The sequence below is a fragment of the Phyllobates terribilis genome, unplaced genomic scaffold (genome assembly GCF_046119375.1).
Source record: "Phyllobates terribilis strain yellow unplaced genomic scaffold, ASM4611937v1 Scaffold_2__4_contigs__length_985480577, whole genome shotgun sequence".
Taxonomy (NCBI): domain Eukaryota; kingdom Metazoa; phylum Chordata; class Amphibia; order Anura; family Dendrobatidae; genus Phyllobates; species Phyllobates terribilis.
Genome location: NW_027362762.1, coordinates 85,859,893 through 85,879,626, shown reverse-complemented (window position 1 = coordinate 85,879,626; position 19,734 = coordinate 85,859,893).

Genomic DNA, 19,734 nt, shown 5'->3' with positions numbered 1-19,734 from the left:
CTTGCCTGTGGTACTGGATGGCATTCCTATGAGTGCCCTACTGGACACCGGGTCACAGGTCACCACCATCCCGTACGTGCTCTTCAAGCAGTACTGGAATGACTCGGATATTACCCGCTACCCTGACGACGACTTGAGTATCATCGCCAGCAATGGTCAGCCCGTGCCACAGATCGGATTTAAAGAGGTGACCATTAAAATTGGTAGAGTTGAACTGGCAGCACAGGGACTGATCATTGTAGACATTGACAAACACGAGAGTCACCCAAAGATAACTCTAGGAACTAATGTAATTGAAAATTGTCTTGCAGAGGTGATTTTCCTTTTACAGCAGGTTGCCAAGAACGCCAGCTCCGGCGAGCAGCGAGTGCTCCAAAAAGAGATCCGGGCACTGATGCGACGGCAACAGGTGGAACTCTCCGGCGGTGAGATTGGTAGCGTGAGAATGTGTGACCCTTTCCCTATTGCCATGCCCCCAAAAAGTGAAATGATGATTTGGTGCCGGGCAGCTATTGGTCTGAGAGGTAGAGATTACCAGGCAATGGTAGAACCAGTTTACTCAGACAGTAGGCCCACCATCTTGACAGCACGGGGGGTGGTTAATGTACGCCATGGGAGGGTGCCCGTTCGCATAATCAATATCGGGAAGAGGGAAGTGTACCTGCCCCGGTATGCCACGCTAGCCAAATTATATACCATTAACCAAAATGCTATACAATCTGTGGAACCCTTGCCTCCATCTCACCCGGAGGAAGGTAACGGCTCTAAGAAAACAATGGAGGACTGGTGTCAGCAACTACATTTGGGTACTGACTCCACTCCCTCACACCAGAAACAGGGAGTCTATCGGGTGGTTCAAGAGTACGAGAGAGTGTTTAGTAAACACCCGTTAGACTTCGGGCGAGTCAAGGGGGTAGAACACCACATCCCCACGGGAGACCATCCTCCCATAAAAGAGAGGTATCGACCCGTACCCCCTGCACACTACCAACACGCCAAGGGGATGCTTAGGGACATGAAGGAGGCTGGGGTGATCAGGGATAGCTGTAGCCCCTGGGCAGCTCCACTAGTCTTAGTCAAAAAGAAAGACAACACCATGAGGATGTGTGTAGATTACCGGAAAATCAACCGTATCACACACAAGGATGCGTACCCCTTACCAAGGATAGAGGAGTCTTTGGCTGCTTTAAGATCTGCTAACTTCTTCTCTACCTTGGATCTCACTAGTGGGTACTGGCAGGTTCCTGTAGCAGAGGCGGACCGGGAGAAGACCGCATTCACCACCCCGATGGGACTTAGCGAGTTTACCTGTATGCCGTTCGGACTCTGCAACGCACCAGGAACCTTCCAACGATTAATGAAGTGCTGTCTGGGCCACAGAAACTTCGAGACGGTCCTGTTGTACCTGGACGATGTCATCGTATATTCTAAGACTTATGAGGACCACCTGAAACACCTGGCGGAAGTGTTCGAAGCTCTGGCAAGCTACGGCCTAAAGGTGAAACCCTCCAAGTGTCACCTCCTGAAACCAAAGGTGCAGTACCTGGGACACGTGGTGAGCGCTGACGGAGTGGCTCCCGACCCTGATAAGATCACCGCAATTAAGGAATGGCCAAGTCCCTCCAGTGTAAAGGAAGTGCGGCAGTTCCTCGGGTTGGTAGGCTACTACCGCAGGTTCATCCCCGGTTTCACCAAAAAGGCAGCTCCTATGCAGGACCTCCTGATAGGCCAGTCCCGGAAGGCCAAGAACCAGAAGCCGCCCTTCAGATGGGAGAAGTTGGAAGAAGAGTCCTTCCGCCAGCTGAAGATGGCCCTCACGGGGGATGAAATCCTGGCGTACCCGGATTACAGCCAGCCCTTTATCCTCTACACCGACGCAAGTAACATCGGGCTAGGAGCCGTGCTGTCCCAGATCCAGCAGGGGAAAGAGCGAGTAATCGCTTACGCCAGCCGAAAACTGCGACCCACCGAAAGAAACCCTGAGAATTACAGCTCATTTAAGCTAGAGTTCCTGGCAGTGGTGTGGGCAGTCACCGAACGCTTTAAGCACTACCTCGCTTCTTCCCGGTTCGTCGTGTACACGGATAACAACCCGTTGACACACCTGGACACGGCAAGACTCGGTGCCCTAGAGCAGATATGGATGGCCCGCCTGTCCAACTACGAGTTCACCATCAAATACCGGGCAGGACGCTCCAATACCAACGCGGACGCCCTGTCCAGGATGCCAAACCTACCGGACGTAGGAGAAGATCCAGAGGGACTGGAAGAAGTCGAACTCCCCGCGTTTCACCGTCATGGGACTATCCAGTATTCCCATCGGGTAAGGAGTAAGCAAGGCGCTACGCTTGACCCCTTACCTCACTACAACTGGGCGGAAACGCAAGACAGTGACCCTGCCGTCCGGCTGGTGAAGGAGATGCTGACTCGGCCAGAGGCTTGCCTTGACCCAGACGCTCCGGAGGAAGCCAAGCAACTGTGGGCAGAAAAGAGTAGACTGTTCCTTTACAAGGGGAAGTTGTGCCGCAGGATGGTTAACTCCCGGACGCATGAACTAATCTGGCAAGTAGTGGTGCCACGACGAGACGCAGCCATGGTGATGGAGGCATACCACGATGGAGCTGGGCATTTCGGATGGAAGAAGCTGGAGTTCCTGCTGCGCGGGCGGTTCCATTGGGTAGGCATGAGGGGAACCATCGAGAGGTGGTGCAGAGACTGTGGCCCGTGCAACCTGAGGAGGAAGGACCGTGCCAGCCAGAAGACTCCCCTGCAGTCCATCGTCACCCGGCAGCCGTTGGAACTGGTAGCCTTGGATCATGTAAAACTGACCCCAAGCAGAAGTGGCTACGTCTACGCGTTAACCATCGTGGATCATTACTCCCGGTTCTTGGTTGTCGTCCCCGTCAAGGACTTAACGGCTCAAACAGCAGCTAGAGCCTTCCAGCAGCACTTCTGCCGTCCACACGGGTACCCGGACCAAGTGCTGACGGACCAGGGACCTGCCTTTGAAGCGGAGGTCTTCCAGGAATTCTGCAATCTGTATGGCTGCCGGAAGATAAGGACGACACCCTATCATCCGCAAACTAATGGACTTTGTGAGAAAATGAACCAGGTGGTAATGGATCTTCTGAAAATGTTGCCCCTGGAAGAACGCAGTCTGTGGCCTGAGAAGCTGCCCGATCTGGTGGACCTATACAACCACATCCCGGTAGGTTCCACCAACTGTACCCCGGCTTACCTAATGAGGGCGAGACCTGGTAAGTTACCTGTTGACCTGGAAATGGGAGTCCTGACACCCGAGGACACTTCACCAGAAGCAGACTGGGACACAGAGAGGCAGCAGCAGTACCGGAAAGTACAGGAGAGCGTGGAGCGAAGTCTCTGTCAGGCTAGGGAGAGACAAGAGAAAACTTACAACCAGTATGCTCCCGCTGTTCCCCTGGTGCCCGGAGAGCAGGTCCTGAAGAGGAAAAGACGGCTCCACAAGTTGGACGACCAGTGGGAGAAGGACCCGTACACCGTACTGCCCTCAAGCCACGAGAACCCGAAGGTCTGTACCATCAGTAAAGACGGAGGGGAGACCACAGCCATTGTATCCCGGGATCACCTGAAGAAGTGTCCTGAACAGCTATGGAACCCTGAAGAGGAACAAGAAGACCATCGACCCGTAGAGGAAAGGGAAGATATGGTTAGTACTGTGCTCGGAGACTTCCCTCGGTCTTGGACTCAAGTCAATGGTGCAGTTGTGGTACCCGTACTCACCTTCCTCCAACCAGCATCCCAAGCACCTACGGAGCAACAGGTAGAGCTGGAAGAACAGCCGGTCCAGGAGGCAGAAGACCCCACACCAGCAGATCAGGAGGATCAACCCTCTGCTTGCAGTGAGCCTGCCATATCCCTAGTGAGCCAAAGGGCCCGTAGACAGCTGCCCAATTTACCCTTGACAGCTCCTACACCCTGTAGTTCAGGGCCAGACAGTCAGCTCCGTAGGTCCACTAGGGCCACTAGAGGCCAGTTACCCGCACGTTGGAGGATTTGAAGTGTATAAATTGTTTTATTTGTGGTTACCTGTTTTTCTTGTTGCTTGTGTATAATTATGTGTTTCTAGTTGTTTATAGGAGTCTTTGGTGGATTTACCGGGAATCCTGTGTACATAGTTGGAGCGTAACCCAGGACGGACTAAAGACTGTTAAGGACTCGGGGCAGGACAGACCCCTACCTGGTTACGTCTCCCTGTTTTGGTGAAATGGACACCTTGCTTTCTTCAAAGACTGCACCCGGTTACGGACATGCCGTGACCACCTTTATGTGTTTCTTTATTGTATTGTTATTGTTATATCTTGTTATGTTTTTCTAAAATATGTTTAGTCCCGGAGTACTAAATTTCACTAGGGGGGAATGTGGCACCCCAGGGATCTGGTTTCCACAGTAACAGCAATGTTATGTCTGAGAGCAGGTGGGAGGTCTCTTGGTCAGGAATCCTATGCATGCCACACCTCCTGCCCAGTCCTGGGAGGGGAAGAACTTCCCCTATATAAACCTAGGGCTGAGGCAGGGTTAGTGAGTAGAGAAGAAGTAGAGACAGAGAAAAGAAGCAAATATAGGAACAGAACATCAGGAGCTCTGTGGGAGCAGTGTTACAAGGAGTCAGGGGCTGGCAGCTGCAGAGCTCGCCCTGACTGAGAAGATTTCTTACCGGACCCGGAGTCCGAGGCTGTGGGGACTAACTCCTACCCAGCAGCAGAATCCGTCAGGCAGGGGATTCCAGGTCCTCTGGCCAAGAAACCCGAAGGCACGGTCACACGCATGGGACCAGCACCGCCGTCGTGGAGCGGAAGCTACTAGAAGGCCCCGAGTCACCGGCCATACGGGTGAGCACCACACGGTACACTCAGGGACGTGGGCTACTTATACCCGCCTCTAGCAAGGTAGCCAGAAGAGTACAGTTAGTTTGGGAGGCCTACAACTCCGCCTGGCCAGGGGAGATCCCATCTGCTCAAGGACTGACCAGGCCCCAATCGCTAGCCAGTACTCCGGGAGGGTCTATCTTTGTCACCAGTAAAGACCCTGAACTACACCGTACCATCTCCGAGTGGTTCCTGCTACCCCCATCATCCACGTCGGCTGCCCTGAGGCCATACCCCTCCCGTTGGGGGTTATACTATCACGCTGCACAATCCTACCACCGGCCTCAGAGGTCTGCCCTGCAGCAGCAGCTCCTTAGCTGTACTCAACGGGTGGCGTAGTCGTCCAACATCTACCGCTGATACATCGCCGCTCAGTTTGACTCCCTGGGCACGGACCGGGTCACCGCCACGAGACTACAAACCTCAACAGATCCGGCTCCGGGTAAGCTCCCGCGTGCGCAACGCAGCGCGACACAGGCCCAGGGGCGCGTCACATGCGTTCCAATGCAAGTCAATGGCGGCGAAAGCGCCGCGCTTCCGCAAAATAATTGTTAGTGCTGCGGATTTTTCCGCAATGATAATCCGCAGCGGAAATTTCCGCAGCATGTGCATAGCACATGCAGATTATCATTGGGGAACATGGCTGACCTTCTACCAAGCGTTTTTTAAGCGTTTCCGCAGCGGAATTGCCGCTGCGGAAACGCTTCAAAAACGCGTAGTGGGCACACAGTCTTAAAAAAATTATTATAATTAATATTGTGCCAAATTAATTTCACATGAACTATCACATGATCTATCACAGGGGATCATGTGACATGTCACGTGATACATCAGGTGTGTGTGTGTGGGGTGGGGGGCCCGCGCCTTCTAAACTGCCCGGGGCCCTTGCTACTCTTAATCCACCCCTGAGCATGGACAGCAATGCATGGATGCTATATGGTTCTCTACTGCGGAGCCATACAGCCTGTGTACACTCATATACCGGACCCATCAGACCCTGTATGTAGTGAGAAATTCTCCTCCAGAAATAATGCTGTTTTATTACAGCTCTGTATGAAATGGAGTCTTAGAAAAGGTAAAATCTAGAAATGACCCACTGTTTAAATAAATCTTTTATGTAAAAAAAGTGTAAATGATAATTCGATTTTTCTTTATCAATTTTGACATCTACTGTATATTAAAAATTTATGTTGAAATCTTGCAGTTTTCACTTTGATCGCTGAGCCTCACAACAAGCTTACACTTCCTGTTCCTTTAAGATCACTTCTTAGCAGTCTTCTCATTACCACAGGCAGAATTAAAGGGGTATTCCCTTCTTCAAGATCCTATCCTAATATGTAGTTGGTGGAATAATAATAATAATATTAGCAAATACCTTCAATTAGAAATGTAGTATAGTTTTTCTGATTCGCTATGTCTCTTTCCTTAGGACATTGCAGGACCTTAGGCATCCATGGTTACGTCCACTGATATAGTGACAGTTAGCTGATTGCTAGTGGTTGTAACCATGGATACTTAAGGTCCTGCACATTAGGAAAGTGACATAGCGGATCAGAAAAACTATACTACATTTCTAATTGGAGGTATCTGCTAATATTATTGTTATTACACCTACTACATATAGGGATAGGATCTTGGAGATGGGAATACCCATTTAAAGGTAACACCTATAATAAAGATAACTCAGTATTCACTATTCTCCATAGGTGATCTCACAGTTCACCTCCTCCCTCACCCTGTATAATGACCTCTGCCCAGGTCTCAGAGCATGACCACATTACTGTCCAGTGGAAGACAGTTAGTTATCTACAGATCAGTTTGGTCTAGATGGGTGCTGTAAAGCAAATCTTTGAGGCGCTGTTAGCAAACTAAAGTGTCAAAAGCATCATGTAACAAAATGCAAGAACAGACAACAACTCGGGGCCTTGCGTTGATTAAGAACAATCTTGTAGTGAAACAGCATTTCCCTGCAAAGTATATATTCAGAACAATCTATTAGAAAATTGTCCAAAGATACATCACCCCATTAAAGGGGTATTTCCTATTCACAGTATAAGGAATTATTCAGAATTACTGGGGTGTGATTGCTAGGACCCTCAGCAATTTTGAGAATGGAGCAATGGATCTTGGCGCAGAGATGATCATTCATGCTCTCCTCTACCGTCACTGTCTATGGAACTGACAGAGATACCTGTCGATGTGGAAACCTGCATGGAAAGTTTTTTAGGAGAAACTCAAGAGGTTTCACACGTTTGCAGTTTTGATCAAATGAGGGAGTCGATCGATCGGAGACAAGAGCATACAACCATTTCTGTCTGTGTACAAGGCTTGTCTGCTTTCAAATGCCAAGTCACAAGTTTTTATTACAACTAAAAAGATAAGGAAAGTGTGAATGGTTTAATACATTGCATTACCTAATAAGGAAGATGTTTAATAATTATGTATTCTGCCGAATTCCTTAGAAACTGGCTATATCTAGTTTACTATACTTTCAGAAACAAAGGAAAGCTTTAATACAAAGACATCTTTATATCAGATATAACGCCCTCTCTTATTGCTTTATGAATAACACTTATAAAGCTAATATTAGAATACAAAATTATCAAAGATATATGTACATTTAATTGTTTAAATAATAATCAAAGCAAAGTATAAAAATGTATCATAACACTGTGTACGGCTCTGCAATGAATAAGGCAAGAATGAGCACCTCATCTCCAATTAGACAGGCAAAGTCCTGTTCCCAAGATCCAGAGCCCAGTTTTCGGGCTTACTTTGAGTCCTAGAAGTCAGATTGTAGCAATTAGTAGGTTATCCCTTATCCTGTGGTTAGAGGTTAATTTTAATTTGGGGTAGTACCCCTTTAAAGACCAGTTGTGGTGCAGAAAATCAGGCAATTGATCATAACTTGGCCAACTCACACAGAATACTGGAAAGCTACTTAAGTTTGCCTGGCTTGGAGCAGAAATTTCCTGGTGAAAAGCTCTCCTCCCCAAAGGTTCAGATTGTGCCACATAGTATTCTTTCTCTACTTCTGAAGTCTGGTCCCTCCTGCAAAACGTCAAGCTACTTAATGCAGTCAGGGTCAGACTGGGGTGTCTGGGGCCCACAGGGGGAATTGACTCTAGGGGCCCACCTACAGCAATTTACAAATATCTGTTATCCGCTATCCCTGTTATAGTGGAGCATTGACTGGCGGTTCCTGCACATCTACTGTGCACATACTATAACTGGGATGTACGATTACGGTAGTCTGCATTAAAGAGCTTCTTTGGTTAAAACAAGTTACACCAATCCATGGGCTCCACAGGATAGGTGATCACTTATTGATAATTTGGGTCTGAAATATTGGAAACCTCACCGATCGAAAGAATGCGGAAGTTTTATCCCTGTCAGGACACTTATTCCCATTTTAAAATGCAGCGACAGATGGGATGTCTGACCGCACCTCCATTCATTCTCTTGGGGGCTTCCAAAAAAACAACAGCGCTCACAGCCACTGAGGGAATGAATGAATCAGTGGTCGAGTCGCACTTGAACTCCAGTCTAATGGGGAGAAAAGCTCCACATTCTGCCGATCGGTGCAGGTCCCAGCAGTCAGACCCCCACTAATCAATAATTTATCACTTATCCTGTGGAGATGAGATTACTTGTTTTCACGGGAGAACCCCTGTAAATGCATCTCTGCTGCTCTGGTCCAAGTATTTCATCTCTAAGGCTCTGGCCCCACTATCAGTATTTGGTCAGTATCCGATCAGTATTTTTTCTCTGGAGTGGGAGCCAAACCAGGTGAAGAACAATCCGAGAAAAGGTATAATAGAAGCAAGTACACAGATTCTGCATTTATCACCCACTCCTGGTTTTGGCTTCCACTCGTGAGAAAAAATACTGACCAAATACTGATAGTGGGGCCGTGTCCTAATGGAAAAAAATCTTCTAGTTAATATCAGTGAGAACAAATGACCGCCTTACACAACACAATCCACTATACCTACATTAATAATACCACATACAAAAGGGACAAATATCGCCACACCATGACCAGACCACATATTTACCACCACATAGTGACCGAATAATACCACATACAAGGAACAAATACCGTCACACCATGACCGGACCACATAATACCACCACAAAGTGACCGAATAATACCACATACAAGGAACAAATACTGCCACACCATGACCCAACCGCATATTACCACCACAAAGTGACCGAACAATACCACATACAAGGAACAAATACTGCCACACCATGACCAGACCACATATTACCACCACAAAGTGACCAAATAATACCACATACAAGGAACAACTACTGCCACACCATGACCAGATCACATATTACCATCACAAAGTGACCGAATAATACCACATGCAAGGAACAAATACCACCACACCATGACCGGACCACATATTACCACCACATAGTGACCAAGTGCTAAAATACTGATCATGAATGAAAACCACAATACTAACAACACTGTTATTACCACCAGTGACATAATACACAGGAGCTCTGTATATAGTGTCAGTGTACAGCTAATACAGTGATCACCGGTGACGTTATACACAGGAGCTCTGTATATATTTTATGCGGGGACATTTATGCATATAGCATTTATGCATACTTTATCGAAGTGCCATAATTTATCAAAGTGCCCCGGCAGTTAGAAAATGGCGTTGCTAATATTCATCTTTCTTCTCTTCTTACAGGTATATATTTTTCACTCCTTGTGTGATCTATCCTGAAAACTGCCTTGTTTTTCCATGCAATGCTCTGCAGCCTATCACTGGTATATATTTTTCACTCCTTGTGTGATCTATCCTGAAAACTGCCTTGTATTTCCATGCAATGCTCTGCAGCCTATCACTGGTATATATTTTTCACTCCTTGTGTGATCTATCCTGAAAACTGCCTTGTATTTCCATGCAATGCTCTGCAGCCTATCACTGGTATATATTTTTCACTCCTTGTGTGATCTATCCTGAAAACTGCCTTGTATTTCCATGCAATGCTCTGCAGCCTATCACTGGTATATATTTTTCACTCCTTGTGTGATCTATCCTGAAAACTGCCTTGTATTTCCATGCAATGCTCTGCAGCCTATCACTGGTATATATTTTTCACTCCTTGTGTGATCTATCCTGAAAACTGCCTTGTATTTCCATGCAATGCTCTGCAGCCTATCACTGGTATATATTTTTCACTCCTTGTGTGATCTATCCTGAAAACTGCCTTGTATTTCCATGCAATGCTCTGCAGCTTATCACTGGTATATATTTTTCACTCCTTGTGTGATCTATCCTGAAAACTGCCTTGTATTTCCATGCAATGCTCTGCAGCCTATCACTGGTATATATTTTTCACTCCTTGTGTGATCTATCCTGAAAACTGCCTTGTATTTCCATGCAATGCTCTGCAGCCTATCACTGGTATATATTTTTCACTCCTCTACATCGTTTAATCCATGATACTTTAAGGTCATCACACTTACTTTAAGAGTTTATGATCCATGTTGAGTTTGCCAGTCTGTTTTTTTTTTTTCTGCAGTTTTATTGTCTCCTGTTGTCTTAAGCTAGTGATTGATTGCTAACAAGTTAAATCTGTGTAGATCTAAGCAGATATGTCCCTATATATTGAGACATAGTCAAGGGGCAGCATTTATGCATATAGCATTTATGCATACTTTATCGAAGTGTCATAATTTATCAAAGTGCCCCGGCAGTTAGAAAATGGCGTTGCTAATATTCATCTTTCTTCTCTTCTTACAGGTATATATTTTTCACTCCTTGTGTGATCTATCCTGAAAACTGCCTTGTTTTTCCATGCAATGCTCTGCAGCCTATCACTGGTATATATTTTTCACTCCTTGTGTGATCTATCCTGAAAACTGCCTTGTATTTCCATGCAATGCTCTGCAGCCTATCACTGGTATATATTTTTCACTCCTTGTGTGATCTATCCTGAAAACTGCCTTGTATTTCCATGCAATGCTCTGCAGCCTATCACTGGTATATATTTTTCACTCCTTGTGTGATCTATCCTGAAAACTGCCTTGTATTTCCATGCAATGCTCTGCAGCCTATCACTGGTATATATTTTTCACTCCTTGTGTGATCTATCCTGAAAACTGCCTTGTATTTCCATGCAATGCTCTGCAGCCTATCACTGGTATATATTTTTCACTCCTTGTGTGATCTATCCTGAAAACTGCCTTGTATTTCCATGCAATGCTCTGCAGCCTATCACTGGTATATATTTTTCACTCCTTGTGTGATCTATCCTGAAAACTGCCTTGTATTTCCATGCAATGCTCTGCAGCTTATCACTGGTATATATTTTTCACTCCTTGTGTGATCTATCCTGAAAACTGCCTTGTATTTCCATGCAATGCTCTGCAGCCTATCACTGGTATATATTTTTCACTCCTTGTGTGATCTATCCTGAAAACTGCCTTGTATTTCCATGCAATGCTCTGCAGCCTATCACTGGTATATATTTTTCACTCCTCTACATCGTTTAATCCATGATACTTTAAGGTCATCACACTTACTTTAAGAGTTTATGATCCATGTTGAGTTTGCCAGTCTGTTTTTTTTTTTTCTGCAGTTTTATTGTCTCCTGTTGTCTTAAGCTAGTGATTGATTGCTAACAAGTTAAATCTGTGTAGATCTAAGCAGATATGTCCCTATATATTGAGACATAGTCAAGGGGCAGCATTTATGCATATAGCATTTATGCATACTTTATCGAAGTGTCATAATTTATCAAAGTGCCCCGGCAGTTAGAAAATGGCATTGCTAATATTCATCTTTCTTCTCTTCTTACAGGTATATATTTTTCACTCCTTGTGTGATCTATCCTGAAAACTGCCTTGTATTTCCATGCAATGCTCTGCAGCCTATCACTGGTATATATTTTTCACTCCTTGTGTGATCTATCCTGAAAACTGCCTTGTATTTCCATGCAATGCTCTGCAGCCTATCACTGGTATATATTTTTCACTCCTTGTGTGATCTATCCTGAAAACTGCCTTGTATTTCCATGCAATGCTCTGCAGCCTCTCACTGGTATATATTTTTCACTCCTTGTGTGATCTATCCTGAAAACTGCCTTGTATTTCCATGCAATGCTCTGCAGCCTATCACTGGTATATATTTTTCACTCCTTGTGTGATCTATCCTGAAAACTGCCTTGTATTTCCATGCAATGCTCTGCAGCCTATCACTGGTATATATTTTTCACTCCTTGTGTGATCTATCCTGAAAACTGCCTTGTATTTCCATGCAATGCTTTGCAGCCTATCACTGGTATATATTTTTCACTCCTCTACGTTGTTTAATCCATGATACTTTAAGGTCATCACACTTACTTTAAGAGTTTATGATCCATGTTGACTTTTCCAGTCTGTTTTTTTTTTCTGCAGTTTTATTGTCTCCTGTTGTCTTAAGCTAGTGATTGATTGCTAACAAGTTAAATCTGTGTAGATCTAAGCAGATACGTCCCTATATATTGAGACATAGTCAAGGGGCAGCATTTATGCGGGGGCATTTATGCATATAGCATTTATGCATACTTTATCGAAGTGTCATAATTTATCAAAGTGCACTGGCAGTTAGAAAATGGCATTGCTAATATTCATCTTTCTTCTCTTCTTACAGGTATATATTTTTCACTCCTTGTGTGATCTATCCTGAAAACTGCCTTGTATTTCCATGCAATGCTCTGCAGCCTATCACTGGTATATATTTTTCACTCCTTGTGTGATCTATCCTGAAAACTGCCTTGTATTTCTATGTAATACTCTGCAGACTATCACTGGTACATATTTTTCACTCCTTGTGTGATCTATCCTGAAAACTGCCTTGTATTTCCATGTAATACTCTGCAGCCTATCACTGGTATATATTTTTCACTCCTTGTGTGATCTATCCTGAAAACTGCCTTGTATTTCCATGCCATGCTCTGCAGCCTATCACTGGTATATATTTTTCACTCCTCTACATTGTTTAATCCATGATACTTTAAGGCCATCACACTTACTTTAAGAGTTTATGATTCATGTTGAGTTTGCCAGTCTGTTTTTTTTTTTCTGCAGTTTTATTGTCTCCTGTTGTCTTAAGCTAGTGATTGATTGCTATCAAGTTAAATCTGTGTAGATCTAAGCAGATACGTCCCTATATATTGAGACATAGTCAAGGGGCAGCATTTATGCGGGGGCATTTATGCATATAGCATTTATGCATACTTTATTGAAGTGTCATAATTTATCAAAGTGCCCCGGCAGTTAGAAAATGGCATTGCTAATATTCATCTTTCTTCTCCTCTTACAGGTATATATTTTTCACTCCTTGTGTGATCTATCCTGAAAACTGCCTTGTATTTCCATGCAATGCTCTGCAGCCTATCATTGGTATATATTTTTCACTCCTTGTGTGATCTATCCTGAAAACTGCCTTGTATTTCCATGTAATACTCTGCAGCCTATCACTGGTATATATTTTTCACTCCTTGTGTGATCTATCCTGAAAACTGCCTTGTATTTCCATGCAATGCTCTGCAGCCTATCACTGGTATATATTTTTCACTCCTCTACATTGTTTAATCTATGATACTTTAAGGTCATCACGCTTACTTTAAGAGTTTATGATTCATGTTGAGTTTGCCAGTCTGTTTTTTTTTTCTGCAGTTTTATTGTCTCCCTTTGTCTTAAGCTAGTGATTGATTGCTATCAAGTTAAATCTGTGTAGATCTAAGCAGATACATCCCTATATATTGAGACATAGTCAAGGCGCAGCATTTATGCGGGGGCATTTATGCATATAGCATTTATGCATACTTTATCGAAGTGTCATAATTTATCAAAGTGCCCCGGCAGTTAGAAAATGGCAGTTGGACAGGGCAGGAGACAGGTAAGAGATGCAAGACAATTAAACAAACTTGCTTCCATGTCTTCTTTTTGGCAAACAGTATTCAACATTTGTATCTGTGCCATTTATATTCTGACTGCTACAATCATCCACATTCACCGTTCTCCCACTGATTCGGCACACTTCATCCATATTAACCCCTCACTCCTCTCTTCTCCTATGTACAGTTGTCATGCTCTCTTCACAATGTTGTACCACGCAGATCCATTCATTCCCACCATACAACACAGGAAACGCTCTCACAAATCACTGAACCATCTGCTCACTCTCTGTATCTTCCTTCTATTAGTTTCAGGTGATATTTCTTCCAACCCAGGACCCTCCAGTAATAATAACACTAACTCTTTCCCTGTTACATTCAGAAACCCTGCTAATCTCATTAATATTCCCTGCGTATCTTCTGTCTCATTCAACTGTGCCCTTTGGAATGCGCGCTCAGCATGTAATAAACTCTCTTACATCCATGACTTTTTCCTCTCTAATTCCCTCAACCTTCTGGCTCTCAATGAAACCTGGATCCAGCAGTTGGACACCACCGCCGCTGCAGCTCTCTCCTATGGTGTCTTACATTTCTCTCATACCCCACAACCTGACAACAGGTCAGGTGGAGGTGTTGGTCTGTTTCTTTCAACAAAATTTACTTTTCAGGTTATCCCCCCTGTACCCTCCCTTATCTTCCCGTCTTTTGAGGCCCACACAGTAAGACTCTACCGACCCCTCTCCCTGCGAGTGGCGGTTGTCTATCGCCCTCCAGGTCCCTCCCGTCAATTCCTGGATCACTTTGCTGCCTGGCTTCCAAATTTTCTATCCTGCGACATCCCCACAATAATCATGGGAGATTTTAACATCCCAATTGGCGATCCTCTTTCCCCATCTGCCACTCATCTTTTATCACTAACCTCCTCCTTTGGCCTTTCTCAGCTTGCTAACTCTCCTACACATGAGGAAGGGAACACATTGGACCTGATCTTCTCCCGGCTTTGCTCAGTACATGACTTTACTAACTCTCTCCTTCCACTCTCTGACCATAATCTTCTTTCATTCTCTGTCAAGAACTGTGACTCTACTCAAGACACTCCCACCGTCCACACTTATAGAAATTTACGCGCCATTAACACCCAGAGATTTATAAAAAGGTTGCAATCATCATTGGCCCCAATCTCCTCCCTCTCATGTCCCAACTCTGCATTGAAGCATTATAACGAAATAATGCTATGCGCCCTGGATGAAGCCGCACTTTCTGCACAAAGAACAATTCGGCATAGACGGCGACAACCCCGGCACACACCTCAAACACGTTTCCTCCAGCGGTGCTCCAGGTGCGCTGAACGGCTGTGGAGAAAATCAAATCTGCCCGAAGATTTCCTCCATTATAAATTTATGCTGAAAACATATAACTCTGCCCTTCACCTCTCCAAACAAACCTACTTTAACAACCTCATCATCTCACTTTCCAATAATCCTAAACGACTCTTTGACACATTTCATTCTCTCCTCAATCAAACAGCACAGGCCCCGACCACCGACCTCAGCGCTGACGATCTGGCCAATTATTTCAAAGAAAAAATTGACCATATCCGACAGGAAATTTTCTCCCAATCCCCATATGTTATGCAAGCTCTCCCCCACCACATTGTATCTTGCTCACTTTCTGACTTCGAACCAGTCACGGAAGATGAAGTGATCAGGCTCCTTGCATCTTCTCGCCCTACCACCTGCACCAGTGACCCTATTCCCTCACATCTCCTTCAGTCCCTTTCTCCAGCTGTCACCACTCACCTAACTAAAATTTTCAACCTTTCCCTCTGACCTGGTATCTTTCCCTCTTCTTTTAAACACGCCAGCATACAACCATTACTTAAAAAACCATCCCTTGACCAGAACTGCACGGCCAACTACAGACCTGTTTCCAATCTTCCCTTTATCTCTAAACTCCTGGAACGCCTGGTCCACTCCCGTCTAATCCGTTATCTCTCAGACAACTCTCTTCTTGACCCTTTACAATCTGGTTTCCGCTCTTTACATTCTACTGAAACTGCCCTCACTAAAGTCTCTAATGATCTACTAACTGCTAAATCCAATGGTCACTACTCCCTGCTGATTCTCCTGGATCTCTCTGCAGCATTCGACACTGTGGAGCACCAGCTCCTCCTCACTATGCTCCGCACTCTTGGCCTCAAGGACACTGTTCTCTCTTGGTTCTCCTCTTATCTCTCTGACCGCTCCTTCTCTGTGTCTTTTGCCGGCTCCTCCCTACTTCCCCTCACTGTCGGGGTTCCTCAAGGATTAGTCCTAGGCCCCCTTCTTTTCTCCTTATACATCGCTCCTATTGGACAAACAATCAGTAGATTCGGTTTTCAGTACCATCTCTATGCTGATGACACCCAATTATACACCTCTGCTCCGGACATCACCCCTGCATTACTACAAAAGACCAGTGATTGTCTTTCTGCCGTGTCTAACATTATGTCCTCCCTCTACCTAAAACTGAATCTGTCAAAAACTGAACTACTCGTCTTTCCTCCCTCCACTAACCTACCTGTGCCCGATATTGCCATTTCCGTTTGTGGCTCAACCATTACTCCCCAGCAACAAGCCTGCTGTCTTGGGGTCATTTTTGATTCAGATCTTTCTTTCACTCCTCACATCAAATCACTCGCTCGTTCATGCCATCTACACCTCAAAAACATCTCAAGAATCAGGACTTTTCTCACCTTTGACTCAGCAAAAACTCTTACTGTAGCTCTTATTCATTCTTGGCTTGACTATTGCAACGCTCTACTAATCGGTCTCCCTCTTACTAAACTCTCCCCTCTCCAATCCGTCCTTAACGCAGCCGCCAGGATCATATTCCTCGCCATCCGCTACACCGATGCCTCTTCCCTGTGCCAGTCATTGCATTGGTTGCCCATCCAATATAGAGTTCAATTTAAACTTATCACGCTTACCAACAAAGCGCTCCATGCTTCAGTACGCCCCTACATCTCCTCCCTTGTCTCAGTCTACCACCCTACACGTGCCCTTCGCTCTGCAAAGGACTTAAAACTAAAATCCTCCATAATCCGAACTTCCCACTCCCGTCTCCAAGATTTCTCGCGTGCTACGCCAATTCTTTGGAATGCACTACCCAGGACAGTTCGATTAATTCCCAATACCCACAGTTTCAAGCGAACCCTAAAAACACATTTCTTTAGACTGGCGTATCGCCTAAACACACTCTGTCCGTCCCAGTTTTCCCCCATATTAAAATCTTCTTCAATTTCAGCTTCATACCATCCATGTATTTCATAGCCGCGGTCAGGACTGTACACATACTGGCAGGCGACCAGTCCATGTATTATTATTTATCCTATTTAGTATATCAAGGCTGCATTATACAATATATGTACATTCTACCTTTTGTGTCTCCCCCATTTCCTCATAGACTGTAAGCTTGCGAGCAGGGCCCTCACTCCTTTCGATATGAGATATGCTTATTCTGTACTGTCTGTATATGTCCCCCCTAAAATTTGTAAAGTGCTGCGGAATATGTTGGCGCTATAAAAAAATAAAAACTATTATTATATATAGTGTATAGGTAATACATTGGTCACCAGTGACATACACAAGAGCTCTGTATATACTATATAGTGTAAGTGTACATGTAATACACTGACTCACCAGTGATGTCTCTAGATGAAGTCCTTCATTTTCACTTTTCTTCTTCATCTGGCACAGACCACCATCACTTCTTCCAGTCAGGACTCATCTCTGCAGAAAATAACACAGTTATCAATAACTGATCTCTTCTAGAGCACATTCCCACTTTTCCCCCGACTTCTACACTACACTAGTTGAAGAAAAAGAGCGACATAGTGCTGCCCTGCACAGTAACAGGACCCCCCTTTTGTCTCCTCCCATGGAAAACAGTTTCCTAAAAAGTAAATTATATTACAGAAGTAATAATGTCCCTAATTGGACTCTAAAGTAATAATGTTCCCCACCATAAACTAATAAAGTATGTTCCTCAACCTGGCCCCCAAACCGTAATTAAGTCCCTTGTCCAGTTTGGCCCCCCCATATATCCATTCTGGGCCCCCCGCTGCATATATTCATGCTGACACCCACCCCCCTCCATATATCCCTTCTGGCCCCCATATGTCCAGCCTGGCCCCTCCATATATTTATCCTGGTCCACGTGTATCCATCCTGGCCCCCATATATCCATCCTGGCCTCCATGTGTCCAGCCTGCCCCCCCACATATCCATCCTGGCCTCCATGTGTCCGGCCTGCCCCCCCACATATCCATCCTGGCCTCCATGTGTCCAGCCTTCCCCCACATATCCATCCTGCCCTACATGTGTCCAGCCTGCCCCCCGTATATCCGTCCTGGCCTCCATGTGTCCAGCCTGCCACCTCCCATATATCTATCCTGGCCTCCATGTCTCCAGCCTGCCTTCCCCCATATATCCCTCCTCTCCCCCCATATATTCATTCTGGCCTCCATCTGTCCAGCTTACCCCCCATATATCCTTCCTGGTCTCCATGTGTCCAGCCTGCCCCCTTCATATATCCATCCTGGCCCCCGTGTGTCCAGCCCGCCCCCTTCATATATTCATCTTGTCCCCATGTGACCAGCCTGTCCCCTCCATATATCCATCCAGGCCCCCATGTGTCCAGCCTGCCCCCACCCATATATCCATCCAGGCTTCCATGTGTCCAGCCTGCCCCCAATATTTCCTTACTGGTCTCATGTGTCCAGCCTGCCTCCCCGTGTCCAGCCTGCCCCCCATATACCCATTCTGCCCTCCCCATATGTGTCCATCCAGGCCCCCCTCCCATGTGTCCAGCCAGGTCCCCCCATTATGTATCCAGTCAGGCCCCGCCTTATGTGTCCAGCAAGGCTCCCCTCCCATGTGTCAAGCCAGGCCCCCCCTTATGTGTCCAGCCAGGCCCCCCTCCCATGTGTCCAGCCAAGCCCCCCCTCCCATGTGTCCAGCCAAGCCCCCCCTTATGTGTCCAGCCAAGCCCCCCCTTATGTGTCCAGCCAGGCCCCCCCTTATGTGTCCAGCCAGGCCCCCCCTTATGCGTCCAGCCAGGCCCCCCCTTATGCGTCCAGCCAGGCCCCCCCTTATGCGTCCAGCCAGGCCCTTCCCCTTCCATTTGTCCAGCCAGGCCCTCCTTCCATTTGTCCAGCCAGGCCCTCCTTCCATTTGTCCAGCCAGGCCCTCCTTCCATTTGTCCATCCAGGCCCTCCTTCCATTTGTCCAGCCAGGCCCTCCTTCCATTTGTCCAGCCAGGCTCCCCTTATGTGTCCAGCCAGGCTCCCCTCCCATGTGTCCAGCCAGGCCCCCCCTTGTGTCCAGCCAGACGCCCCCTTATGTGTCCAGCCAGGCCTCCCCCCCATTTGTCCAGCCAGGCCCCCCTTATGTGTCCAGCCAGTCCCCCCTCCCATGTGTCCAGCCAGGCTCCCCTTCCATGTGTCCAGCCAGGCTCCCCTTCCATGTGTCCAGCCAGGACCCCCTCATACGCCGGCCGGCGAAAGGGGACTCACAGCTTCAGCTGCTCCACTGGGACGTGCGCCGCGGCGGTTAGGTAATGAACGCCGCATGCACGTGTCCCTGCATACACTCTGCATGCGGTTTTAAAGGGCCCGTGCCCCTTAAAACTACAGTTTCATAGCCTCCCTATATATAGTATGAGCCCCCATATAGCTTCTTATATACAGCATGCGCCCCACATAACCTCTTATATACACTATGAGCCCACCTATATACAGTATGAGCCCCACACAGCCCCCTATATACATACAAAAAACAAAAACACCACATACTCACCTCGCTCACATTCCCCCGGCGCTCTGCCTATGCTCCCTCCGATGTACTGACTCTCCGCAGTGCACAGCCGATGA